Below are 21727 nucleotides of genomic sequence, written 5' to 3' on the forward strand. Positions count from 1 at the left end.
CAGAAAGTAGTAAAGAAAAATTTCAAAGGATGTAAGTAAAAAAGAGCATTCACTTCCCCATGTAAATAAAACTACAGGACTTCTGTTAAAGCCCCTTATGGCAGGGATTGTATCTTACTTACCCTCTTCCCTCAGTAACTGTAAAAACATAAACATTCCCCAGGATTTAGAAATATCACCAAATAGGAGTTTATTAGATTTCTAAAGAACTCTAAATTATGAGAAGTTCTAATAGTTATAAATGGAGTCACATTGCCACCCCAACCCCAACCTCCCAGATTCTAGAAGTCTCCAGACCTGCATTCATAATTTGACCCAAAGAGGCCTGCAGGTGTGGGAACTAACTGTGGAAAATTCAAAAAAAAAAAAAAAAAATTGGAACCCACTAGGCCCACAACCCACCTGGTAGCCCACCCAGTCAATTTCCTGTGGCTTGGGTAGTGTGGAAGGCCAGGCATTTCCCCCAGTGCCAGACTAGTTAGTCTGCCTCTTGTCTGCTTAACTCTCCACCTTGTCCTTGTTCTGTCCCTGGCCTCCTGGCACATGCTATGATGGGTGTGCCAGTGTTGCCACCTACCTGGCACACATAAAAGAAACCCTGCATGGGACGCAGTATCAATAGAGCCCTGTCGCTCCCACAGGATGCCTCTCTGCCCCACCTTTGCTGGGGTTGGCCTACCAGAAGCTGGCATCTGCAGAATTGCTTTTACTAAGTTTTCCCCAGAATAATTCTCTTCCTCATGCCCACGGCCACATTTTCACTTGACACATTTTCTACTTACCTTTAATCCTCTGATACCCAGTCAGATCCTAATCCTGGAGCTTAATGCATTTGATGAAATGTTTGTTTTGGACAAGATTCGAGTTGAAACCTTGAAAAAGCCAACGGTAAACAGAAACCTTTTCTTGCCCATTATCTACTTAAGTTATTCTGCTCTACACCCGAGATTTCCTGCTTTAAGATAAGCATGGATAAAGCTTTTATGACTTAACTCCAAGCATTCAGGCCTGTGAAAATCTTGTAGGTGACCTGGATTTCCCCTGTACCTACTTTCACACCCATAGCAGATGGTGGTAAGGAATGTGGAAGAAGGGAGCGATTTTAACAATGAGTATCAGGGTCCATTCCATCACTGAGTTTCTTGAGTAAGTTTTCTTACTTCTCTATTCTAATATCCTTAAGTAACACAACTTTCTGAGTATTTACCACATAGTACGTTTTCAAATATTTGTTTTCTTCTCTGTAGGCAGTCCCTGATGGAAATACACTCAGCTTTCAAATGAACGTAAGGCTAGCAATATTCCAAAATGGGAAGTCCCCAAAAAGAGCCTCACAGGGGGTTATTTTCAGTCTGTGTTTCATAGTCCCGGGAATTATTTTCTGATTGTAGTTATGTGGCCCAAAACAATCAGATGATTGATCCAGCAAACACGTCAGATCATCATTGCCCAGTGACGATGATGAATCATTGCCCAGTGGCCAATGCAGTCATATGCCATATATGAATAATGTCTATTTACGCTTTAACTCCACTAAAAGTAGAGTTCTCAAAACAGAATTTTGAAAATACAAATAAAATATTCCTAATCAGTAGGTTTAAAAAAATAGATTAATTACTATGGGAACATTATGGATTTTCTTCCTTAAATTTGTTTAAATTGGCTATTCTCCTAACTAGAAATCTTTAGGGAAGTCCTCCCTAAAACCAGAACAGATCTATCGACCCTTTGAAGACTAAGCCCCGCAAGATCCTATGAAACTTTTCTATTCTTGTATTCAACTCTTTCAAGCTTGCTCCTTATCACTGAGCTATTTTTTTCTAATCTCATCATAATGTTCCCAAATTGCCTCTGTTGGTAAATTATTCATATAAGGCAAAAGCTTTTAAATAGATTTGACAAGACAACTTCTTTAGCAAAGTCATTAAGATAAGAGACCTCAGCAGGGATGGAAGTTATTCAGATTAGACACAAAGCCTCGCTGTGTGAGCTGTGGTTTTTCTGTTCTCTTTCTCTCACTTCCTCACCTTCTTCTTCTTTTTTTTTTTTTTTTTTTTGGTGTCTTTAACTAAATGTCATTCGGTATAACAAATCACCACTTTGCCACAAGTAATGTAGGTTTCTGGCAGTGTGCAAAACCGTTTCACTTGCAGTATTATAAAACATTCAACATGGAAATGTAGCCTGAGGAAAAAAATTCATTCAAAGTTCAGAGGTGATTTTAGAGACAGTGAATATTAAAGACAACCCCTTTTTGGAGATTCTGGTGACAGCAGCAATGGAAGAATTAGGTTAAGACTGGGTGCAGTATGTGTGTTTGCCCAAGATAAACACATGAATGGCATTCTCTAAAAGCACATATGTGCCTATTTAGACAATATTTAGTGGCTGCAGAATTTTCATGCTAACAAAAAACATATGTTCAGGCTTCCGTGTTACTAGTTGATGACCTCAAAATCCACTGTCAGCCTGCACTGAAAAGGATCCACATAGTTTATTCTGTGGGGCTTATAGGCAATGAAGTTTAAGGGGCAATCTGGGTAGGGAGAACATGGTATCAGCTACATTATGATATTATTTAGGAAGCAGGACACAACCAGAACTTCCAAGTTTCTGCCTGGCTTTTCAGAGCTTCCTCTCCATATATCATTAATTAATCCAACTCCACACATAATTATAGGCAATTTGCATGAAATGTGTGTTAATGATTAAACAATGCTGACTGTAGAAGTTTACGGTATCAATTGTGTTTATGAAACTGGGAAATAATCCAGGTTTGAGAAAATACCTTATTCATGAACGATGCATCTACTTTTATTGTTATCATGTCTTAAGCATTCCAACTTGTCAAAAATTGTCGGGAAAGACATAATCATGGCACTCCTATTTCCCTTTTGAAAAGAAAAGACTCAGTGTGTGGAGAGCAAAGGCTGAACTCAGCAATTCCTCCTGGATCACACGGCTCTCCTGTCCCAGTGAGACATCTGCTGAGGCCACCCTGTGCTGTGGGCAAGCACCACAGACCCTGGCAGGGGGCAAAATGGGACTGGAAGGATGAAACAAAGGAGCAACCCATGCCAACAGCCAGGGCTTTTCTCCACAGATAGGTAAATACTCTTTTTTGGATTTTATGTCATTGTCTGCTGAGAGAGTAAGCATTATGGCTCTTGAAAGATAGAGACCCTATTTTTTCTTCATGATATTTTACATCTTAGAAAAGTTGTAAGTTGCCTCTTATCTGAAGGTCACAAAGAGTCAATCCACAGGCTACACGTAACCTCAGATGTGTTTCACTGAACACATAAAATTATCATGTTTTTAGTTCGTATTCATTGTAAACTTTAATAATAATGAGATTCTGGTGGGGAATGCTGATAATGGGGGAAGCTGTGAGTGTGGGACGGGAGAGAAGGGGATATATGAAAAATCTCTGTGTCTTCTGCTCAACTTTGCAATGAGCCTAAAACTGCTCTAAAAATAGTCCATTAAAAATGACAAGATTCCATACCTCTGCGTCTGTTTCTGTTTTTGTTTTTGTTTTTGTTTGTTTTGTTTTTTCCCACCTAGAATAGAGGTTGGAGCACCATTTGGAGCTGAGTTGTTGCTGTCTCCTTGAGATCTGGTAAACCAGTTCAGCACAGTCTCAGCCCAGCCTGCAAACTTCCCTTACGTACTTAGCCAACCTGGGTCCTGTGCAGGTATTTGACTCTCTAAAGCTCTGCTTTAGCCCAGCCCACTAATTTATTTTGATGTTTTGAAATATGTACACATTATGAAATGGTTAAATCAAGCTAATTGAAATAGCTATCACTTCAGATACTAATATTTTGGCATGTGAACATTTAAAAATCTACTCTTCTGGTAATTTTGAAATAAGCACCATCTTATCATTAACCATAGACACCACGAGGTGCAATAGATCTCAAACATTGATTCCCAGACACCTCCCCTCCTTCCTCCAGCCCTGGTAACCCTCATTCTACTCTCCCCTTCTATGAGTTAGATGTTTTTAGATTCCACGTATAAGGAGATCATGCAGTATTTTTTCTACTTCTCTTTTTTGATATTCCACCTGGTCATGATTTCCAAATACTGATTACAATGGCACAGCATAATTACAACAGTCATTACTATGAAATACACCTTTTTCAATGAACAAAATTATAGTATTATAATAATATGTCAAATATACAATGGAAACTAAACCTCAAGTGCTTTGTAATTTTCAGAATGCTTTTACATTGATATTGGCGACATTTATCAATGGAAATTTTGAAAATTTCACAATATTTTCAAACAATGCAATATGTTGATTAAAGTCAGATTTAAAAGCAATACAGAGAGAAAAAATGCAGCAGCCAAATTATTATATTATTTATTAAGCAGGACTCAAAGGAAAACTGAGAACTTCAATGTTTCTGCCCAGCTGTTCAGAGTTTCCTCTTCATATATAATTACAAGTGTGCTCGTCAGAATTGAAAAAATATATAAATTGATTTTGGGTTTGAATCCAATTCGCTTTTGGCCAATAGGATAGATCATGCCTTTGTCACACCTTTGAACAGGTTTCTGTTTAACATTAGACGTTGAATCAGATGATTCTGAAAAGTCTATGATTCTTTGATTGTTGGAATCTGATGAAAATGTTATTAAGACTCTGTAGTTGCTGGATGCAGATCATTGTGTGCAATGGGCTGTTGAGAGAGTACTCTTAAAGCTGTGAGTCTCTGCTTTCAACATCCCCCAGCTGCACCTGCACGTCTCCACTTTTCACAGCCTGAGGTAACCACCAATAGAAGCTTGATCTTGGAATATTGCCTGGCCTCTGAGTCCAAGCAAATCGATAATCAATGAAACTTTCAAACTCTGGTAGACTCCATTCTGCCTTTATTCCTACACTAGGATGGCCATTCACAATGATATGGTACTAAAAGATGGTACCAAGACTGAGGCTCTCAAAATTCAAACTTGACAACTCAGGTTTAATAGGTGTCTTCAGCCCTCTTATGTGGCATAGTCTCAAACTGTCAGGGATATTGTCTGAGCACCAAAATGTTGCCACTAAAAAGTTTTATTACCTCTTTCCTCTTGCCAAGTCTTCACCCCATTCTCCTATGTGTTATCAGTGAAAAACTGTGGAATACATGAGGGATAATGGGAATACAAGAAACAGACAGGGTTGGAAAGTTGACATTTAGGCACAGACTCCACAAAAGTCCTGACTCTCATCCACGGACCCATGATTTCTACTTCCCTGCTCTTATCAGCATATCCACATACACAGAATCCCATCTTTCTCTTAATTCAAGATTCAAGCTTCTGCTCTGGAAATCATAGAGATACAATGGCCCAGGATTCTGTAAGTGGAATACCTCTGTTTTTTATTTTAAAATGAAGAAGTTGGACTAATCTCTGAAACCAAGAGACAAAGGTTCTAAGATCTTGTAAGTTGTTAATTAATTAGCAAAATCCTATATATTCAGAAATATAATATCTTGACAGGGTAGAGAAGCTGCCATGTGAATAACATTCACATGAAGAATGACTATCGTTTCTTCCATGTTGACCCCGGTTTTCAAAGATTACAGTATCATTTCAGGTTGGCTCAACAAATATTTCTTTAGCCTTGTTAGACATTGGGGGCATAGATATGCAATCAACCATTCTAGAAATATTTGAGGAGATAACATTTGAATTAACACACAAATGTTGTGTCTAGGCAGAGAAAACAGCAAACACAAAGACTCTAAGCCCTAAGTTTGGCACATTGGAAGAATCTGAAGACATGAAGAAGGCCAGTGTTTGCAGAGGAGCATAGTGGAAAATAAGACCTGGCAGGAGGCCAGGATCTGATCATATAGTCCAGTGAAATGCTCTGCATTCAAGTGCAACTTGAAATTGTATTCTAAGTGCTGCTGGAGAAGCAGAGAAGAACAGCATCTAACTCAACAAGATTGATGGAGTAAGGCAACCTGAATGAACTGAAAAAGTTTACAGCTGAGCTGAGTCTTAAAGGATTAGCATGTTTTAACAGAAGAAAAGGAATAAGCAAAAAGATTGGAAAGGAAAAGGAAAACAGGAGAAAGGACTGCTAAACCATAAAATAGGAGCTAGGAATGGCAGCACGTGACACTAGGGAAGTGGTAAGTGCTGGAAATGTTGATATTACAATCATAGCTACTCAGGACTATAAAACACATTTGCTGGCTGTATGCTAGAATTCTGTATTTTATTAGATTAAGGGTGTGGTGAAGGGGCTTACAATCTTATGCAATGCATTTTTCTTCTCAGCATCTAGCACAGAACTGGTAAACATTCAATAAATATTTGTGGATTGAGTATCAAATCTCACTGACCATTTTCTATTCATTTCTGCCAATGAATCACCAGGATGTTCACCACACTGGGTAGGTCAAGAGAACTTCTTGGTAGGAATTGATCACTGCTGCTTAGAATTCATAGTGAAATAGTGTTCAAAGGGCCCCATCACCTCCCTTATTTCTGGCCTATAAAATTAACAAAGCATCCAACTTGTTAAGATGACTTGTCTTGCTTAAGTAATGCATTATTACCTTACTTGAAGTGCAAGGCAACTTCCTTAGGGAAGAAGATTTCATAGGAAATAGTAATAACTTACATATAAAAAGAGCTTTACAGTTTTCAAAATGCTTCTACATATAGAATATTATATACTTACAGCAACTCTTTGAGTTTGGCAAAGTAGATACTATCATTTTCATTTTATTTTTATGAAAACTAAGACTCAGAGAGCTCACACAACTAATACAGTGCAGCCATGATGACAACTGAGGCCTTTGACGCTCATATTTTTGTCACCTTGTGGTTTTCATGAAGAATAATTTTAGGAAAGACAAATGCATCATAATTGTATTACTTAAGTAGAAAAAGGGCAATGAATTTACTATAAGCTAATTGTGTGTGTAAAAGATCTGCATCTGTTCTTCCATTCCTTTATTGGGCAAATATTAATCCAGTGCCTACTATGTTCCAAGTACATTTCTATTCACTGGGATATAGCAAAACAAACAAAAATAAGTGACCTCATGTTGTTTACAACTTAGGGGAGATCGACAATAATCGAGTAAGTTATGTAGGATGCCAGAGGATTGTAAGTGTCATGGGTAATAATAAAGCAGAGAACAGAGATGGGAACAGTAAGGTGGGTGGGTGTGATTTAAATAGGAAGGTCAGGAAAAGCATCACTGAGATTATGGCATTTGAGCAAAAGTCTGAGGAAGGCACTGCAGTGAGCTAAGTAGATAGCTGGGGCAAGAGCATGTCAGGCAGATAGAATAGTAATTGTCAAGACCCTGAGGTTGCAGAATTCCTGGCTTGTTGGAAGGACAGCAAGTGGGTCCATGTGTCTGAGCAGAGGGTAGGATTGGGAGGAGATGCAGTTAAAGTTAATAATGTGTGTGCTGGGTTGGGGAAGCCACTGGAGAATTTTGAGCAGAAGATTGACATAATCTGCCTTACCTTTTAAAAGGATTATTCTGCCTGCTGCGGAAAGAATAGTCTATATGGAGAAGCTGGTAACATCGGTTGTAGCAAGACTAATATAGAGATTGATCCAATAATCAAAGCAAGAGATCACATTGACTGAGTCCAGGGTGGTGTCAGTTGAGAATGTGAGAAGTGGTTGGGTTGAGAATATATTTGGAAAGTGGGGCCAAAATAATATGCTAAAGAATTAAATGTAAATTATGAGAAGCAACTTTTATTTTGAGTCCACAGTATGTGTCATGAACTTGGTTAAGAAACGGCAATGTCATGATGCCGCTGACAGACCGGGCTCCTGACTTTGAGTTTACAGCCTTGCCTGTTCCTTATGACTGGCCACTTTCCAATTTGGCAAGTGACCATGTGGATCAAAACGACCTCATTTGTTTCAGTGTTTCCCTGTTACCACAATTCTAACTAACCATGTATCACCTCAGGTCTGAGCAAGTCAATTATTTTCACTGGGCTTCAATTTCCTCATAGGAGGTTGATAAAATAAACAAACTAGGGGTGCCTTCTAGCTTCAATGTTCTAACAGTTCATGTATCTTTTAAAAGCAGGAGGAGGGATCTTTTTCACTATTTTTTATGGGCTGGGACCACATATTTTAGGGAACATAGGATCTCTCCAAGAATTGGAAGTGTTGGGACCAGGGGACATGAGAAGACCTCTCCTGAATCTGTGCCCTCTCCTAAAACCAGGTGATTGCAAACACATCTGTCACTGACTCTCTGAGCTGCAGTCAACAACCTGGTAAAGCACTGCCTCCAACATACAGAAAAAAATGAGACTCAAGGGAGTTCTCACTTTGGAGAAATCCCTTGCTGCTTTCTTATAATGCCAGGAGTGCAGTGAAGCAAGATGCTTGGCTCACTATTCTCCAACACAAGTTTCAAGAGCTAGGTTTATAGCCCACCTCTGAACTTGGCCTCTATATGTTCCAGCTTGATCTCTCCATGCTGGCAAAAGTCCTTGTTTTTGTCTCATTTTCTCAATATTTACCTTTACTCTTTCTTCCCCTTCATCTCATCAGGAGAGAAAACCACTGCAGGGAAGAATTCTTCCTCCCTCTCTGGGTGTTTGAGTCTGCTAAATAAATGGACAGCAGGCAGATTAACAGAAGAAAAGCCATACAAATATGTTGACATATGGGAGGTTGAGCAGGAGGATTGCTTGAAGCCAGCAGTTTGAGACCAATCTAGGCAACAAAGCGAGACCCTTGTCTCTACAAAAAAAACCTGAAAATTAACAACAACAACAACAAAATAGATGGGGGTGATGGTGCACGCCTGTCATTCCAGCTACTGGAAAGACTGAGGCAGGAGGATCACTTGAGCCCAGGAGTTTGAGGCTGCAGTGAGCTATTAATAGAACTGTGCAGCCACACTCCAATCTGGCCAACAGTGAGATCCTGTCTCAAATAAATATATAAATAAATAAATAAATAAATGGAGAATCACTGGAACCCAGGAGTTTGAGGCTGCAGTGAACTATTAATATAATTGTGCAGCTGCATTCCAGCCTGGGCAACAGTGGGATCCTATCTCAAATAAATAAATAAATAAATAAATAAATAAATAAATAAGCAAGCATGGAGCCATACAAAATATGAGACTCAGAGAAGGGCCAGATGATTGAGGGACTTCAATGTCCTCTTCACAGGGGAGAGAGAAATGGAAGATGTAGGAAATCATGAGGGGAAGGGAAAAGAATAAGCCCAAAGAACAGATAATGAAAGGCCTGGGACAATGTTCCTCTGAGCTCTGGAATAGATGGCAAGAAGGTGAGGGGCAGAACTTCATTGTGAACAAAGGTTATCTTATTACACAGATGAAGTTTCTCAGGTAATTTCTCAGAGCTGCCTTCAAAAGAATAGATGAAAACTCTGTCAAGGTGTGGGGTTGTCCTTTAGTCTTTTTTCCTCCCCAGTGGTTAATCTTTCCTGGTCATTTGATGAGATTCCAAGAGAGGGGGTGTTCAAACAATTGCATTTCTTTTGGGAAGATGTTTCCTAGCAAGATGAAATTTTAGTCTGAGAAAAAACAAGACAGAGTTAGAAAGTCCTTGGTTCTGAGACAGCTTCTAATGCCTTCCAATTTCTTTTCATTGGAAGTGTTGAACATGTCAAAGCACCATACTTTGGGGTATAATTCTCTATGCTCTGTTGGAGTTCAGAGAGTGATAACCCAAAGTTAAGGCCACAGAAGCTGCCTCAGAAGCAAGGATTTTTTTTTCCAAATTTCTTCTGCCCTCCTGTCTCTCAGTCTCATTCTCCCCTAAAGCAAGTCATAGAAACTGGAATTCCTCTTCCCCAAGGTGGGTCATAGAAACCAGAACCCATTTTCCCCAAATCCCGCCATAAAGATGAAAAAGATAAGAATGAAAAAGATTACTCTTTTACCTACCTTTCTATGTAAGAACTGGCCATAAAGAAATTCTCTGACCTACCATATTTGATTATAGGTCAAAAGAGACCCATTCTAGAAAGGGTCCTGCCCCATATCTGGAAGGAAGGATCACTGCACAGAGAGGCCAAGAAGAATCTGAACAGACAGGTCTTTTTAAAAATTATTTTAAAATATATATATATACACACACATAAACAAACACACATATTTTATAAAATAGAGACAGGATCTCAGTATGTTGCCCAAGCTGTCTTGAACTCCTGGGCTCAAATGATGCTCCTGCTCAGTCTCCTAAAGTGTTGGGATTACAGGTGTGAGCCACTGAACCCCACCTGAACAGACAGGTCTTGCTGCTCCCACCTTCTATTATCATTAGATCTACGTTTTTTGTGCAATCATACTACTACATGGCTGTTTGTGATTTATTAAACCTAAGCATAAAAATGAATACTTCATCCTGGGTCTTTGAAGCTCCCATGTCATGTGAAACTATGATTAAATAAATGTATTATGCTTTTCTCTTGTTAACCTATCATTGTTACAGGGATGTCAGCCATGACCCTTGTGATGGAGAGGAAAGGGACCTTTCTGCCCTGCCCTCACAGCCCCAACATGACACAGACTTGGGATGATACAGTCTAACCACCACATCCACTCTCACCACCTAAGTCTAGCTGGGAAAACAGGAGCAGAACAACCATGAGGCAGAGCATTGAAAAAGACAGTGACTCAGTGATATCCAAACCATTTGACCTGCTGCTACAGATCAGCACTCAGCCTACAGAGATGCACAGGAACTGATGGGCTCCCCCTGCCTCCTCCCTGGTTCCCCACCATTCACTTCTCACAGCTGTGTCCCTGTTCTTCACCACTCAGGTTCCTACCTGCCCCCTCCACATTTTTTGAGATGGAGTTTCGCTCTTGTTCCCCAGGCTGGAGTGCAATGGTGCAATCTCGGCTCACCGCAACCTCTGCCTCCCGGGTTCAAGCGATTCTCCTGCCTCAACCTCCCAAGTAAATGGGATTACAGACATGCACCACTATGCCTGGCTAATTTTGTATTTGTTTAGTAGAGATGGGGTTTCTCCATGTTGGTCAGGCTGGTCTCGAACTCCCTACTTCAGGTGATCCACTTGCCTTGACCTCCCAAAGTGCTGAAATTAAAGCGTGAGCCACCGTGCCCGGCCCAGCCCCCTCTGCATTAATGAATGATGCCAACTTCTGTGTCTCCAAACTCAGCTAACCCTCTTGGTGAGTGTAGCCTTTCTTTTTTCTGCCAAATGAATCCATTCAGGGTTCTCTGAGTTAAAAAAAAAAAAAAACAGCATGGCCCTTTTGGTACTACCTTGGCCTTGAGATCAGCTCATCCCTTCCTTCAACTGGCCTTATATACAGAACCTGGAAAAAAGGTATAACTTAAAAAATAAGTCATGCTTCAGCATGCTTCAGTCCCATGACCCCACCCCTTCTTGCTTTCATGAAAAATCTTTCTTATGGGAGAAGTTTGACCCAAGACACAATGAATTCCTGCAGTTAACAGCAGGCATGGACTGCTGCACCCTGGCCAACTATTCCTGCAGAAATTGGAGTTCTTTATCCCATTTCCTTGGCCTTTTTTTATCTGGTTTCTGTCCTTATTTTCCGCTATCAAGGGAGTATTGCTTCTCTACCCTGTCCCCTCCTCTACAGCTTCAGAATTGTTTGGAACTCCTCCCATCTGTATCTCTTACTGTAGGTTCTCTGCTTCAGATAGGTCCACTGTTAATGCAGGTTCATGTTTACTTTCTACATAGTGCTGTGCCTCTTCCAATGGCTGGAAGGTTTTTGCTAGATATGCTTATAAATGTTTGTATGTGGGAGAGGTTGTTATTATTTTTAAAGCAAAAATCTCTTATAGCACTGTGTAGCCCTTGCCAGGGGAAGTCACAATCTGCCTGCCTCTTTACCAGAAAAAACTACATCCCGTCATTCCTTGAGCTGCAGCCAGGGCCAGCATGTGGCACTGGCCTGGGGCCAAGAGGACTCTGCTACTGGCAGGGAGGTGGTGACAGGATGAGGGGGCTCAGAAGCCTCTCATCACACTTTCTCAGGGAAGCGAGTCCAAATTCATTTCCCTGGTTCATGCATTCCATTATACTCAAAGCCAGCAAGCAACACATAAAGTGATGATTTTTAAGTACACTTAAAACTAGAGTATTGTTTTCTCATGATTACGTTCAGTAAATAACGGGGGAGGAAAGGTGTCGGGAGCTTTCTCTGGGCACAGAAACGTGTAGTTACGCCTTGGGGATTAGGAAATAAAATGAATGCTGGTGATCTGGCCTCCAGGTGGAGGCGAGGAGAGAGAGGAGGTGTTACAGGTTTCTTTGCCAAGTGGTGGTTCTGACTTGCCAGGATCTTTCTGGAGTAGCTCCTGCTTTCCTGGGAAAGTCCAGCATCCAAGTGGCACCAGCCAGATGTGAGAAAATCCTTCAAGCTGCCCACAGCCCCTCCTCTGGCTGGGAACTGAAATGGCAAGTCCACCTGGCTTTGTAAAAACAAAGAGGTCCTTCTCTCTGCCTGTAGCTTTATGGGTTGGCAGCTCCGGAAAAGCCTCCCTTTGATCTTGAGCTTTGAAGGGATCAAACAAGCTGCTTTAATGGGCGGGAATGCAGCTCTGAAAATCCTACCTTTTGTCAGTAAAGCATTTCTCTTTTTCCTCCTGGGGCAGGTGCAATGGAGGATGTAGTCTGCTTTCCAGGCCCTGAGCCAGATGTTCCTTCTTGCAACAAGTAGAACAAAGGAGTGAAAGTGAGATCAGGGCAGCCACTGACAAGGCCTTGTCCACAAATGAGCTTTGCCGGGTTTGAGAGTTAGTTCTTGATGTGTTCCTTCCTGAAACCTGCTTTAACTACACTGCATTTTACAAAGGCCAGAAATCAGCTGCTTTGGTGTTAACTGTGCTGATCATGACTTCTCCAAGCTTTTAGATTTTGTTTGGAAGAGGGCTCACCTTTAAGCAATGGGATTTGGGCTAACATCCTTTGATTTATGAGATAGGCTTTCCAACCCTTTACAGCCTAGAATTGCAGACTCCTTCTGAATGCCAAAACAGCCTTTAAATAACCACTCTTATTCCCTTAGCCTATGCTGCTACTATGACAGCAGAAATAGAAAAACGAAAAATTGGATTATGTTTTTGTTTCCTGAGGACCTTTCCACATCACTCTAAGGAGATGCTGTTAACATCTCACATCAGATAGAGAATACATTTCTCCAGCTTACCTGAAATAAGTAGATTCACCACATCCTCTAATTCCTGAGTAACTTGAACACTGTTCCCTTATAAAATGTTTTCTAGAAATTGCCTTAAATGCCTTTAGGGAAGAGATACTGGTGATTATGCCTCCAAATGATTCCATAACTATTCAAGCTGGCAGTTGAAGTTTTCTTGGTGATTCTTATTTCCATTAAGCATCTTTTGAAACTGGATCCCCCAAGGTAGGTTCTGCAAATCCCTAGACCCAGGATACGTTTCTTGAAGAGAGTGCTCCATGGCCAAAGTAATTAGCAAAACATTTAGGGTTTTTGTCTGTTTTATTTTTAAAATTTATTGTATTTTTTTAGAGACAGAGTCTCATGCTGTCACCCAGGCTATAGTGCAGTGACCTGATCCTGGTTTGACACTCTCTGCCTTCAGGGACTCAAGTGATCCGATTGCCTCAGCCTCTCAAGTAGCTGGGACAACAGGTGCATGCCACCATGGCTGGTTAATTTTTCTATTTTTTGGGGTAGAGACAGGGTTTTACTGTGTTGCCCAGGACAGTCTCAAACTGCCGGGCTCAAGAGATCCTCCTTCCATGGCCTCCCAAAGTGCTGGGATTATAAGCATGAGCCACCACTCTTGACCTGGTTAGGGAAACATTTGAATACCACAGTTTTCTCTTGAAATTCTCACTGTGCATAAGTAAGCCTCCTAGAAGAGACTTGTTAAATATTCAACCCATGTTTTCCCAAATCATTTGGCCCGGGGCAATGTTTTGCCACAAAATGTTTAATATCCCTAGAACTAACTCTTGGGGAAACAGAGTCTAAGATATTTTTCCTTAGAGCACAATCATAGGGTCTACATGTAGCACTTTCTTAACAGATTCACAGATTTGTTCCTAAGGACTATGACCTGGTAGATGAGAAGTGGGATCCGGATTTTAAACAAGGACCCCAGGTGATTCTTAAAGTGAGATAAGTTTGAGAAATTCTGGCTTTCTATATGCATATCCCCTGCACTTCCTACCTACCTCCCCTCACACATACAAACACACAAATATATATGCTAGTTATGAAAGCACACCATAAAATATACAAACCCCTGAAGGTAACAGAGATAATTTCTTCTTGCAGAAAAGAGGCAGAGATAATATAGGCAAGCTGAAGCATACAAAGTGCACCTTTTTATTGCCAAGCCTTTAAGAATAATGAGCATATCAGCCTAAGAGAGTACAGGACAAGTCAGCCACACCAGATGCCCAGGAGGTGGCACAGGACAGTGGTGAAGCTTGCAGACCTAGAATGAGGTCCCCCCAACCTGGGTTTATGATCCCTATTCTGCTGCTCTACATTTTCCAAACCTCAATTTCCTCATCTGCAAAATCACGAATGATAAAAAAAATAGTATTTCCCTTACATAAACTATTATAAAGGACTAAATGAGACAACACAAGTAAATTGTTTAGTATAACACCTGACATGTCATGCTAAGCAATTTGCTTAATGTTTGCTATTATTTTTAAGCAAAGATTTTAGGAGGCATGAAAATATGTGAAAAAGGAAAAGTGAGGGTGGAGAGAGCTTGTCTTTGGATACTCAGAAAATCGCCCAGCAGAAGTCTCTTCTGAGTAAAACACAAAATAGGAAATGACGAGCTTGCTTTTTGCCTTACCTCTGTTGCTGTCAGTGGCTCCCAGACTCCTACAGTTTGAGTTTTTTAGCATTTCTGGATATTCCCCTTGTTCCCCATGCTTTTAAACCTTCCGAGTTCTAGGCTACCAGCACCCAGAGCTCACCTCAACTTCCCCAGCAAACCAATGCAAGGCAGCACAAAAAGGGTTACAGGTATGTTTCTAAACAAATAAGAACTGCCAAGGCTTGGTGCTGATATGAAATTATAATCAACCATTCACGGATTGGTAGTATTTATCATGTTGTTAGCATTGTAAATTTGTACCATTGTAGATAGGAGTCACACAGCTTGGGGCCCTGTACCTTCACCTATTGTTTTCCCCGTGTTATGATAAATTTCCAGCAACACTTGATTAAAACTGCCAATTTGTTGAGAATAAAGAGAATCTCTCGACACCACCAGGACTAATTACGTTGTCCTTGCCAAAGGGGTAGTTGAATAATTGCATGCGATTATTGCACAGGCATGGCGCTTTTCACGTCAGTAGCAAAGCAATGAAGATTGATTCCCTTTAATTAATCATTCAAAAATAGCCCCCTTGTATCATTCCCCAAATAGGAGGGAGCATGTTCCTACATCTTTCTTCCAAAAGACGCCTGGATGCAATTGGTTCCCTGATGAGACATCCAAATGTGTGTGCCTGTCCGAGATAGGAGGACCTTCTCCATAATTGATTGTGGATCCTATTCTGATTCTTTATCCTCAGCTCTGAACTCTCTTTGTAATCTTAACAGCCCGGAGCACATTTCCATAGCTTTCATTAATTGTACTCTGGCTTCTCATTAGAAAAGAAGGGAACAACTTTTATCAGATCCATATAGGCTTTATTTTGCATTTCTACTAACATGATACATTGGGCTTATGTATTCTTAGTGTTTGGTGTGGAGGACCAAGGCTTTATAGGACCCTATATTATTAGAAGGCATTGATACACACTCTTATGTATTATTTGTACTGTTTGTTTCTTGCTGTGTCCCACAGTCTCCAAATTCAGCCTTGTTTATGTTTTTTATTGTTTCTGCTTGTTTCTTTTTTTTGTTTGTCTGTTTTGTTTTATCTGTTTGTTTGTTTGTTTTTACAGAGTCTCACACTCTGTCACCCGAGCTGGAGTGCAGTGGCGCAATCATAGCTAACCGCAGCCTCCGCCTCCCAGGCTTAAGCCATCCTCCCACCTCAGTCTTCCAAGTAGCTGGGACTACAGGTGTGTGCCACTATGCCTGGCTAATTTTTGTAGAGATGGGGTCTCTCCATGTTGCCCAGGCTGGTGTCAAACTCCTAGACTCAGGTGATCTTCCTACGATGGCCTCCTAAAGTGCTGGGACTACAGGTGTGACCCACTGGCCCAATCTTGTTTATGTTTCAAAAACCCTATGTCAGCCAGGTGTGGTGGCTCACACCTGTAATCCCAGTACTTTGGGAGGCCGAGGCGGGCAGATCACGAAGTCTGGAGTTCGAGACCATCCTGGATAACACAGTGAAACCCCTTCTCTACTAAAATATTAGCCGTGCATGCTGCCACGCACCTGTAGTCCCAGCTACTCAGGAGACTGAGGCAGGAGAATTGCTTGAACCCAGGAAGTGGAGGTTGCAGTGAGCTGAAATCACACCACCATACTCCACACAGGCTGGGCAACAGAGCAAGACTCCGTCTCAAAAAAAAAAAAATAAAGAAAAAGAAAACCCTATGTCTACTTTATCAGCTCAGCCTTTTAAATTTTAAGACACATTAAATTGATATCTTGAAATATTGCTTGTTTTTTTTTCACATACCCTTATCACCATGACTGTTAAAAAGTCTCTGCTCTGGAAAAAGATTTAATTAGCAATATTTATTTATGGTGTTCTGCAAAATAATTGTCCTTGATGCTTTGTAGTGATGCTGAAGAAGGAGGATGATACGTTTGGCTCCGTGTCCCCACCCAAATCTCATCTCAAATTGTAATCCTCACATGTCAAGGGAGGAACATGTAATCCTCACTTGTTGAGGGAGGGAGGTGGTTGGATCATGGGGGCAGTTTCCCCCATGCTAGTGACTTCTCACCAGATCTGTTAACTTTATAAGCATCTGGCATTTCCCTTACCTGCACTTTTCTCTTGTGCTGCCTTGTGAAGAAGGTGCCTGCTTTCCTTTCGTCTTCTGCCATGATTGTAAGTTTCCTTGGACCTCCCTAAACATTTGGAACTGTGAGTCAATTAAACCTCTTTCCTCTGTAAAACTACCCAGTCTCAGGCATTGCTTTATAGCAGTGTGAAAACAGACTAATACAGAGGATTGTACTGCTTTTTAATTGGGAAGCAAAATTGTGATGTAGGAAATATCCACTATGGGCACATCTCCACTTTCCACACCTGGCTCTTACCATCTCATCTCTCTTCCAACTTCAGAAAATACCATGATAACACATTTTTATATAAACCAGTTTTCAACGTTTTAAGTCACTAGAGGAAGAGAGAAAGTGTCCATCTTAGCATAGGCACCCCCTTCATTTTTGCCCTGCACCTTTCTCTCTGAAGCTTTTTCTCCATTTCATTTCACCTCTACCCTCTCCTACTCTGTGGACCAAAGCCCTTGCTCTATGCTCTTGCTTGTATGGGGTTGTCTTTTTACTAAATTATAGAAACACAGAACTTGAGAGTATCTCAAAGAGCGTCTATTCCAATGTGTTGAATATACAGATGAAAAAACTGAGGTCTCAGAAGAAGTGATGCCCCTGTGAATGTTCAACTGGGTAAAATAAAAGAAAGGAGAAAGGATGATGGGTTAGCCAAACCACAGCTTAGGATAAGTACTACAGGTTTTGGAGTCAACCCTGTATAAAATCTCAACACTGGCGCTAACCTGTATCCCTTGAACCTCAGCTATTACATCAGACATAAATACATGACATGTTCTTCCAGAGTTATTGTAAGAATAAGACGTTATACAGGTAAGGCAATGGGTGCCAAATAGATTATTATGAAAAGATAGGCCAGGTGCAGTGGTTCCCGCTTGTAATCCCAGCACTCTGGGAGGCTGAGGTGGGTGGATCATAAGGTCAGGAGTTCGAGACCAGCCTGGCCAAGATGGTGAAACCCTATCTGTACTAAAAATACAAAAATTAGCCGGGAGCAGTGGCAGGCACCTGTGATCCCAGCCACTCTGGAGGCTGAGGCAGGAGAATTGCTTGAACCTGGGTGGCGGAGGTTGCAGTGAGCTGAGATCATACCACTGCACTCCAGCCTGGGTGACAGAGTGAGACTCAGTCTCAAAAAAAAAAAAAAGAAGATAGTAAAAATGACAATGATGTTACCAAAGTATAGTGCCTGCTGCCATATTTTCCAGGTCTCAGTGTCTTAAATTTTAAAAAGAACTACAATTAGTTAATCAAAAGCTTTCTTTATTTTCATCCTAGGAGTTTATTTTTACTGTGGGATCAGTCATTAACAAAATGACCTAAGAATAATCTTCACCATGGCTCTCTAAGCTTCTCCCTCATCCTGCTTCTCTCCTTCCATTTTTATACACAGAGAACAGAGCTGGGGTGAGAAGATGAATATATAAATTCAAGTCCCTGCAGCTCTGAACTCATGGGAAGATGAATAGATGTTTCAGGCATCACTCAAAAAACTCCTAGAAGGAAGCTTCTGTTAGCAGGCCCCATCTTGCAGATCCTTGCTAGGGATAGACAGAAGCTTAAATGATGGGACCCAGTGTTAGAGCCCTCTACCTTAGATGGGTCTTTGATTCTATGATTAGAATAATTCTATGATTATCTTATCCATAAACTGAGATCCTTCTCTTGACAGATGTTTCTTACTTGGCACTGTACATTAGTGATTCTCACATTTTTAATCTGCACCACTTGGAGTTCTTGTTAAACTGCAGATTCTTATTCTGCAGTTCTGAGGCAGGGCCCAAGATTCTGCATTTCTAATGAAGTTTGTGGAGATGGCAATGCTGCTGATCTTTGTGCCATATGAGTGTCAAGGGTATAGGTCATTCTTCCCTGGGTGCTGCTGCTTAGCCATTTTAACTAATATGATTGCTACATCTTTTTAATTGGTTTATAGGAGTAAATACACATCCTCATGTCAAATATATACATATACACACATACACACATATATATATGTTCATTATAATAATAATAAACATAATGATATATTTATAATACCAATAGTCCACTATTTTATTTTCTTTCATAATGATCTGTACTCATAAGAATGGGGCAGTATATGGGAGGGATGGAGGGGGTGTGGTTCATAAGACACTGAGAAAATTTTCCCAAATCCTTCTTTGCCTTCCCCAGCAATCGCTTCTGTGACATTGCTGCTAAGGTTTCTCTCATCCCTGAACTAGTGCCTTCCCACTATGGTCCATCTGCCCCGGGCCCAAGCCCCGAGGTAAGCTGCCAATATCCATCAGCCACTTGTGCCTGGCCTTACTCTCATAGGGTTGGCATGAGAACCAAATAGATTAGCATATGCAAAAAGGTTAGAATAGTGTCTGGCAAAAAATAAATACACAGTTTTTAAAAAGTTGCAATTATTATTGCTGTTGTTCTTAGGACATGACTGTCTCCTCATCCTTTCCTCCCCACCCACCACCCTAACACGTTCCTTTGCCCATTCACTAACCTGCCCTATGTATGTGTGCCAAGGGCTATGTTCACAGTGCCTTTCTTGGTGACCAACTGGCCCAGAGTTGTGGATTCATGCCAAAAAGTCCTCCCTGTGTCAAGACAAAATTAGAACAAATTTAGCTATAGATCAAATTGACTTTTACTCACGATTTATGAATTGGAACCACTTCCATTCTACAGAATCAAATGACAGCATTCCGTGGGCAATAGCAGAACAGTGGGTTTTGCAAGGTGAGAACAAGGAAATCGAACAACAGAAAAAAATAAGTAAATAAAACTGGGCCAGGCACAGTGGCTCATGACTGTAATTCTAGCACTTTGGGAGGCTGAGGCAAGAGGATTGCTTGAGGCCTGGAGTCTGACACAAGCCTGGACAAAATCCTGTCTCTACAAAAATAAAAATTAAAAAGGTTAGCTGGGTATGGTTACATATACCTGTAAGTCCTAGCTACTTAGGAGGCTGAGTTGGGAGGATCACTTGAGCTCAAGAGGTTGAGGCTGCAATGAGCCATGACTGTGCCATTGCACTCCAGACTGGGCAACAGAGAGAGACCCTGTCTCTCAAAAACAGAAACAACAACAACAAAAAACTGATGATAGGTTAACATCAGGCTACTTCAGTTTACTTTTTTGGAAGGACTAAAGCAGAGGGGACTTCTTAATTATGCTGACTTGGGAAGATAGGAATCTCCTGCTTTCAGAAGGAAGTAAAAAAAAAAAAAAAAAAAACCTGTTCTATTTTGGGATCCACCTGCTTCCTTTAAGTCTCAGTTTGATTATGTAGTATTTACCATGAATGACTCCATTTTTATTTGGTCTGCTCTGCTGCAGCCTAGTACAGGAGCTCAGCTCAAAACAATGGCCTCCCACAATTTTGGCTTGACATTTGTAATGTACAAAGAACTGCTAGCGATAGTATCTCCTCTTTTACTACATCATAGGAAGGTCACCAGGAGAAAATTCAAGATGATGCAGAAGGCAAGAGCCAGATTGTGGCAGGCTAGCAGGGCAGCTGTTTTTAAACAAGGATGACTCTACAGTGTGCTTCTGGCATCACTCCACAGAACTACAGACTTTATTATTCATTCAGCAAACCTGTACTGAGCCCAACACCTACTTGGCACTGGGTTTACAAACGTTAGTAACACAAAGCCTCCCTCTGAGTACTTTATAATCTTCTTGGGGAGACAAGTATTTTCTCATCCAACTAAAAGCAGAATACAATAAGTATTATGGGAGTGCGAAACAGGGAACGATTCATTCTGACTTGGCAGACTAGGGAAAGGCTTGAAGGAACTGTGACATTTGAAGAAGAGTAGAATGTTGACAGATAGTGATGGAGGCTAAGGCCCTCCAGGTTGTGAGAACATCACCAGCAAAAGACCAGAGACATGGAAGTGGAAGGATTACTGAGGAACTGCATAGAGTGACAGATTCATGGGGGTCAGGAGGAATTGTGGCAGGTGAACAGACAGGCTAGGTGAGACCAGATGATGGCCAGCCTGAGCCTGGAGGGCTCTTTACACAGCTTAGATTTCATTCCAGGGGTGATGGGGAAATATTAAGGTGTTTGAGCAGGCAGTAGCTTCATTTCTTAGGAAGTCTGTATCAGTGGAGAGATCAACTGAATACGAGAACCTGTTAGGTGATAATCACAATCATATTCTAGGCAAAAAAAATAAATAAATAAATATATATATATATATGAAGATGGTTGTGTTAGCTTGTGCTTGCATTGTTATAAAGAAATACCTGAGACTGATAATTTATATAGAAAAGAGGTTTCATTGGTTCACAGTCCTGCAGGCTATAGAGGAGGCGTGACCACATTTGCTTCTGGAGAGTCCTAGGGGAGCTTACAACCATGGCAGAAGGTGAAGGGGAGTGAGGCATTTCACATAGGAGCAAGAGCAAGAGAGAGATGGGAGATGTGCCACATACTTGTAAGCAACCAGATCTCGTGAGAACTCACTTTCACAAGAACAGCACCAAGAGGGAAATCCACCCCCATGATCTAATCACCTACCATCAGGCACCACCTCCAACACTGGGAATTAAAATTTGATGTGAGATTTGGGCGACGACACAGATCCAAAACGTATCAATAGTCTTTAGAAGTATAATGACGGTAGGTACTAATAGAAGGGTTGAAAATGAGAATCCTAGCAGAAAGTCAAACACCATGTAAAACACATGATTTAAAATCAAGCTAATGTATTCTTGAAACTCCTTATATT

This window comes from Colobus angolensis, unplaced genomic scaffold (genome assembly GCF_000951035.1).
Source record: "Colobus angolensis palliatus isolate OR3802 unplaced genomic scaffold, Cang.pa_1.0 Scaffold62, whole genome shotgun sequence".
NCBI classification, from domain to species: domain Eukaryota; kingdom Metazoa; phylum Chordata; class Mammalia; order Primates; family Cercopithecidae; genus Colobus; species Colobus angolensis.